Below are 7500 nucleotides of genomic sequence, written 5' to 3'. Positions count from 1 at the left end.
AGCCTCGCCCGTTCTCATATGGAGCTTGATGCAATGGCAGCGCGACAGGTACCAGCCTCATTATGCAATACTGGTTGTTCCTCACGACCTCATCTTTCGGAGGAGGAGGAGGTGCACCTTCTGTGTCTCATTGTATTTCAGGTTTTATTTCTCTCTGCCATTGTGCCTGTGTTAAGTTTGTGTTTGTCTAAGGTTTATTTCTTTCTGTTTTCGTGCCTGTGTTAAGTTTGTGTTTGTCTAAAGTTTATTTATCTCTGCCTTTGTGCCTGTGTTAAGTTTGTGTTTGTCTAAGGTTTATTTCTTTCTGCTTTTGTGCCTGTGTTAAGTTTGTGTTTGTCTAAGGTTTATTTCTTTCTGCCTTTGTGCCTGTGTTAAGTTTGTGTTTGTCTAAGGTTTATTTCTTTGTGCCTGTGTTAAGTTTGTGTTTGTCTAAGGTTTATTTCTCTCTGCCTTTGTGCCTGTGTTAAGTTTGTGTTTGTCTAAGGTTTATTTCTCTCTGCCTTTGTGCCTGTGTTAAGTTTGTGTTTGTCTAAGGTTTATTTCTTTCTGCCTTTGTGCCTGTGTTAAGTTTGTGTTTGTCTAAGGTTTATTTCTTTGTGCCTGTGTTAAGTTTGTGTTTGTCTAAGGTTTATTTCTTTCTGCTTTTGTGCCTGTGTTAAGTTTGTGTTTGTCTAAGGTTTATTTCTCTCTGCCTTTGTGCCTGTGTTAAGTTTGTGTTTGTCTAAGGTTTATTTCTCTCTGCCTTTGTGCCTGTGGTGTGTTAAGTTTGTGTTTGTCTAAGGTTTATATTCTTTCTGCCTTTGTGCCTGTGTTAAGTTTGTGTTTGTCTAAGGTTTATTTCTTTTGTGCCTGTGTTAAGTTTGTGTTTGTCTAAGGTTTATTTCTCTCTGCCTTTGTGCCTGTGTTAAGTTTTGTGTTTGTCTAAGGTTTATTTCTTTCTGCCTTCTGTGCCTGTGTTAAGTTTGTGTTTGTCTAAGGTTTGATTTGCTTCTTGCCTTTCTTGTGCCTGTGTTAAGTTTGTGTTTGTCTGGGTTAAGGTTTATTTCTTACTGCCTTTGTGAAGTTTTGTGTTTGTGTCTAAGGTTTATTTCTTTCTGCCTTTGAGCCTGTGTTAAGTTTGTGTTTGTCTAAGGTTTCATTTCTCTCTCTGCCTTTGTGCCTGTGTTAAGTTTGTGTTTGTCTAAGGTTTATTTCCTCTTCTCTGCCTTTGTGCCTGTGTTAAGTTTGTGTTTGTCTAGTTTATTTCTTTCTGCTTTTGTGCCTGTGTTAAGTTTAGTGTTTTTGTCTAAGGTATTTATTTCTTTGTGCCTGTGTTAAGTTTGTGTTTGTCTAAGGTTTATTTCTCTCTGCCTTTGTGCCTGCTGTGTTAAGTTTGTGTTTGTCTAAGGCATTTATTTCTCTCTGCCTTTGTGCCTGTGTTAAGTTTGTGTTTGTCTAAGGTTTATTTCTTTGTGCCTGTGTTAAGTTTGTGTTTGTCTAAGGTTTATTTCTCTCTGCCTTTGTGCCTGTGTTAAGTTTGTGTTTGTCTAGTTTATTTCTTTCTGCTTTTGTGCCTGTGTTAAGTTTGTGTTTGTCTAGTTTATTTCTTTCTGCTTTTGTGCCTGTGTTAAGTTTGTGTTTGCCTAAGGTTTATTTCTCTCTGCTTTTGTGCCTGTGTTAAGTTTGTGTTTGTCTAAGGTTTATTTCTCTCTGCCTTTGTGCCTGTGTTAAGTTTGTGTTTGTCTAAGGTTTATTTCTCTCTGCCTTTGAGCCTGTGTTAAGTTTGTGTTTGTCTAAGGTTTATTTCTCTCTGCCTTTGAGCCCTGTGTTAAGTTTGTGTTTGTCTAAGGTTTATTTCTCTCTCTCTGCCTTTGAGCCTGTGTTAAGTTTGTGTTTGTCTAAGGTTTATTTCTCTCTGCCTTTGAGCCTGTGTTAAGTTTGTGTTTGTCTAAGGTTTATTTCCTGCCTTTGTGCCTGTGTTAAGTTTGTGCTCACCAAGGTTTATTTCTCTCTGCCTCAGTGCTCGGTGTTAAGTTTTTAGTTGTCTGTTTATTCTTTCTGCCTTTTGTGCCTGTGTTAAGTTTGTGTTTGTCTAAGGTTTATTTCTCTCTGCCTTTGTGCCTGTGTTAAGTTTGTGTTTGTCTAAGGTTTATTTCTTTCTGCCTTTGTGCCTGTGTTAAGTTTGTGTTTGTCTAAGGTTTATTTCTCTCTTGCCTTTTGTGCCTGTGTTAAGTTTGTGTTTGTCTAGTTTATTTCTTTCTGCTTTTTGTGCCTGTGTTGGGTGTGTGTTGTCTAAGGTTTATTTGTCTCTGCTTTGTGCCTAGGTGTTAAGTTTGTGTTTTGCTTTAGTTTATTTCTCTCTTGCTTTTGTGCCTGTGTTAAGTTTGTGTTTCTCGAAGGTTTATTTCTTTTCTGCCTTTGTGCCTGTGTTAAGTTTGTGTTTGTCTAAGGATTATTTCTCTCTGCCTTGTGCCTGTGTTCAGTTTGTGTTTGTCTAAGGTTTATTTCTTCTGCCTTTGTGCCTGTGTTATTTGTGTTTGTCTAAGGTCATTTCTCAGCCTGTGTTAAGTTTGTGTTTGTCTAAGGTTTATTTCTTTCTGCTTTTGTGCCTGTGTTAAGTTTGTGCTTGTCTAAGGTTTATTTTCTTGTGCCTGTGTTAAGTTTGTGTTTGTCTAAGGTTTATTTCTCTGCCTTTGTGCCCAGGCAGCTGTGTTGCCCATGGTTTATTTCTTTTCTGCTTTTGTGCCTGTGTTAAGTTTGTGTTTGTCTAAGGTTTATTTTCTGCCTTTGTGCCTGTGTTAAGTTTGCTTGTCTAAGGTTTATTTTCAGCCTGTGTTAAGTTTGTGTTGTCTATTATTTATTTCTTTCTGCTTGTGCCTGTGTTAAGTTTGTGTTTGTCTAAGGTTTACTTCTCTGCCTTTGTGCCTGTGTTAAGTTTTGTATTTGTTCAAGGTTTATTTCTTGTGCCTGTATAGTTTGTGTTTGTCTAAGGTTTATTTCTCTCTGCCTTTGTGCCTGTGTTAAGTTTGTGTTTGTCTAAGGTTTATTTCTCTGCCTTTGTGCCTGTGTTAAGTTTGTGTTTGTCTAAGGTTTATTTTTGTGCCTGTACAGTTTGTGTTTGTCTAAGGTTTATTTCTCTCTCTCTGCCTTTGTGCCTGTGTTAAGTTTGTGTTTGTCTAAGGTTTATTTCTTTCTGCCTTTGTGCTCAGTGCAGTTGAAGTGGTTCATGTTTATTTTCTCTGCCTTGTGCCTGTGGTTGTTAATGGTTTGGGTTTATTTTTGTGCCTGTGTTAAGTTTGTGTTTTGTTCAAGGTTTATTTCTCTTCTGCCTCTTGTGCCTGTGTTAAGTTTGTGTTTGTCTTATGTTTATTTCTTCTGCCTTTGTGCCTGTGTTAAGTTTGTGTTTGTTCAAGGTTTATTTCTTTAGCCTGTGTTAAGTTTGTGTGTTTGTCTAAGGTTTATTTTCTTGCTTTTGTGCCTGTGTTAAGTGTGTGTTTGTCTAAGGTTTATTTCTGTCTGCCTTTGTGCCTGTGTTGTTTGTGTTTGTCTAAGGTTTATTTCTGTAGCCTGTGTTAAGTTTGTGTTTGTCTAAGGTTTATTTCTCTGCCTTTGTGCCTGTGTTAAGTTTGTGTTTGTCTAAGGTTTACTTTTTCTGTTGTGCCTGTGTTGTTTGTGTTTGTCTAAGGTTTATTTCTTTCTGCCTTTGTGCCTGTGTTAAGTTTCTGTGTTTGTCTAAGGTTTATTTCTCTCTGCCTTTGTGCCTGTGTTAAGTTTGTGTTTGTCTAAGGTTTATTTCTTGTGCCTTGTGTTAAGTTTGTGTTTGTTTAAGGTTTATTTCTCTCTGCTTTTGTGCCTGTGTTAAGTTTGTGTTTCTCGAAGGTTTATTTCTTTCTGCCTTTGTGCCTGTGTTAAGTTTGTGTTTTGTTCAAGGTTTATTTCTTTCTGCCCTAAGGATTATTTCTCTCTGCCTTTGTGCCTGTGTTCAGTTTGTAGTTTTGTCTAAGGTTTATTTCTCTCTGCCTTTGTGCCTGTGTTAAGTTTGTGTTTGTCTAAGGTTTATTTCTTTGTGCCTGTGTTAAGTTTGTGTTTGTCTAAGGTTTATTTCTTTCTGCTTTTGTGCCTGTGTTAAGTTTGTGTTTGTCTAAGGTTTATTTCTTTGTGCCTGTGTTAAGTTTGTGTTTGTCTAAGGTTTATTTCTCTCTGCCTTTGTGCCTGTGTTAAGTTTGTGTTTGTCTAGTTTATTTCTTTCTGCTTTTGTGCCTGTGTTAAGTTTGTGTTTGTCTAAGGTTTATTTCTCTCTGCCTTTGTGCCTGTGTTAAGTTTGTGTTTGTTTAAGGTTTATTTCTTTTGTGCCTGTGTTAAGTTTGTGTTTGTCTAAGGTTTATTTCTTTCTTGCTTTTGTGCCTGTGTTAAGTTTGTGTTTGTCTACAGTTTATTTCTCTGCCTTTGTGCCTGTGTTAAGTTTGTGTTTGTCTAAGGTTTATTTCTTTGAGCCTGTGTTAAGTTTGTGTTTGTCTAAGGTTTATTTCTCTCTGCCTTTGTGCCTGTGTTAAGTTTGTGTTTGTCTAAGGTTTATTTCTCTCTGCCTTTGTGCCTGTGTTAAGTTTGTGTTTGTCTAAGGTTTATTTCTTTGTGCCTGTGTTAAGTTTGTGTTTGTCTAAGGTTTATTTCTCTCTGCCTTTGTGCCTGTGTTAAGTTTGTGTTTGTCTAATGTTTATTTCTTTCTGCCTTTGTGCCTGTGTTAAGTTTGTGTTTGTCTAAGGTTTATTTCTCTGCCTTTGTGCCTGTGTTAAGTTTGTGTTTGTCTAAGGTTTATTTCTTGTGCCTTGTTAAGTTTGTGTTTGTCTAAGGTTTATTTCTCTGCCTTTGTGCCTGTGTTAAGTTTGTGTTTGTCTAAGGTTTATTTCTTTCTGCCTTGTGCCTGTGTTAAGTTTGTGTTTGTCTAAGGTTTATTTCTTTGTGCCTGTGTTAAGTTTGTGTTTGTCTAAGGTTTATTTCTTTCTGCTTTTGTGCCTGTGTTAAGTTTGTGTTTGTCTAAGGTTTATTTCTCTCTGCCTTTGTGCCTGTGTTAAGTTTGTGTTTGTCTAAGGTTTATTTCTTTGTGCCTGTGTTAAGTTTGTGTTTGTCTAAGGTTTATTTCTCTCTGCCTTTGTGCCTGTGTTAAGTTTGTGTTTGTCTAAGGTTTATTTCTTTCTGCCTCTGTGCCTGTGTTAAGTTTGTGTTTGTCTAAGGTTTATTTCTTTCTGCCTTTGTGCCTGTGTTAAGTTTGTGTTTGTCTAAGGTTTATTTCTCTCTGCCTTTGTGCCTGTGTTAAGTTTGTGTTTGTCTAAGGTTTATTTCTTTGTGCCTGTGTTAAGTTTGTGTTTGTCTAAGGTTTATTTCTCTCTGCCTTTGTGCCTGTGTTAAGTTTGTGTTTGTCTAAGGTTTATTTCTTTCTGCCTTTGTGCCTGTGTTAAGTTTGTGTTTGTCTAAGGTTTATTTCTTTCTGCCTTTGTGCCTGTGTTAAGTTTGTGTTTGCCTAAGGTTTATTTCTCTCTGCTTTTGTGCATGTGTTAAGTTTGTAGTTTTGTCCTTTAAGGTTTATTTCTCTCTGCTTTTGTACCTGTGTTAAGTTTGTGTTTGTCTAACGTTTATTTCTTTCTTGTTTTGTGCCTGTGTTAAGTTTGTGTTTGTCTAAGGTTTATTTCTTTCTGCTTTTGTGCCTGTGTTAAGTTTGTGTTTGTCTTAGGTTTATTTCTCTCTGCCCTTGTGCCTGTGTTAAGTTTGTGTTTGTCTAAGGTTTATTTCTTTCTGCCTTTGTGCCTGTGTTAAGTTTGTGTTTGTCTAAGGTTTATTTCTTTCTGCCTTTGTGCCTGTGTTAAGTTTGTGTTTGTCTAAGGTTTATTTCTCTCTGCCTTTGTGCCTGTGTTAAGTTTGTGTTTGTCTAAGGTATAATTCTTTCTGCCTTTGTGCCTGTGTTAAGTGTGTTTTTAAGTCATTTTTCTTGTGTTTACCTCTGGGGGGTTGTGTTACTGTCTGTTTTTTTTTTTCCTCGTATACTCGAGTGTCCGTATTTTTGTGTTTATTTTTGTCTCTCTGTGTGCCTGTGTTTATTTTACGTTGTCCTGTGTTTTTTGTGTTTATTCTTACCTGTCTGTGATCCTGTGTTTATTCTGTTTGTTTGTTACTGTGTTTATTCAAGGGCAGCCGTGCTCTGTGTTTATTTTTTAAAGTGGTTATGTTATGTTTATCTTTTTATCCCCTCATGTTTATATTCTTGTGGCGGTGTTCCCGTGTTTACTTTTGCCCGCCTCTGTTATCGTATTTATTTGTGTGGCCGTGTTCCTTTGTTTATCTTCGTCCACCTTTCTTACTGAGTTTATCTTTGTCTTTGAGTTTATTTATGTGTGGCTCTCTGTTCCTGTGTTTATTTCTCTGTTTGTGTAATTTATATATGTTTATTCCTTTTTATATCCGGCTGTATAGAATAATGAAATAAAACAAGATAGAACAGAAATATCAAAATATATAAATGAATAAAGAAACACAACACGAATATATTACCCTTGTTGATTTCATATCTGTATATACACGTGAATTACACCCATCTATCTATCTATCTATCTTTCATCGTAGCCTACCTAGCTATTTATCTAGCGCCGTAGTAGCTGAGACGTTCACATGCATATTTATCTATCTACCTATCTATCTATCTCTCTATCTAAGACCGTAGCAGCTGAGACATTCACATGCATATCAATATATCTATCTCTCTACCTACCTACCTACCTACTTACCTACCTCCTTAACTATCTATCTATTTGTCTATCCATCTATCTATCTGCTATCTACCTATCTATCTATCTCTCTATCTAACACCGTAGCAGCTGAGGCATTCACATGCATATCTATATATCCATCTCTCTTCCTACCTACCTACCTACCTACTTACCTACCTCCTTATTTATCTGTCTATCCATCTACCCATCTGTCTGTCTATCCATCCATTTATCCATCTCTATCTATCTAACCATCTATCTATCCAACTATCTGTCTATCCATCCATTTAATCATCCCTCTATCTATCCATCTATCTATCCATCCACTTCCTCCCGAGGCCATCTACCCAAGGAAACGAAACTTCTCTTCTTCTTCTGCTCCGCCCATGGACCAAGGCTGGGGGGGGGGCGGTGGCCACGGAGAGAGGGTCAGTTTTTTATTATTTTTATTATTTTCGTTTTGATTCTTCTGTTGTTGTTTTCGTCGCTTTTGTTTTGTTCTTTCTTCTTTTCTTGATTTTTTTCTGGTTCATTCTTGATTTTGTTTCTTCTTTTTCTTCTTTTTTATTCTCCTTCTTCTTCTTATAATAATAATAAAAATTATTATTATTATTATTATTATTATTATTTATCTTTATTTTTGTTATTATTGTTATCATTATCATCAGTTCTTATTCTTATTTTCCTGTTTATCCTTATTCTTATTTCTATTCTTATTTTAATTCTGATCCTTGTTTCTGATCTATTTTCATTCTTATCTTAT

This window comes from Penaeus vannamei, chromosome 2, assembly GCF_042767895.1.
Source record: "Penaeus vannamei isolate JL-2024 chromosome 2, ASM4276789v1, whole genome shotgun sequence".
Taxonomy (NCBI): domain Eukaryota; kingdom Metazoa; phylum Arthropoda; class Malacostraca; order Decapoda; family Penaeidae; genus Penaeus; species Penaeus vannamei.
Note: the sequence above shows the minus strand (reverse complement) of the source record.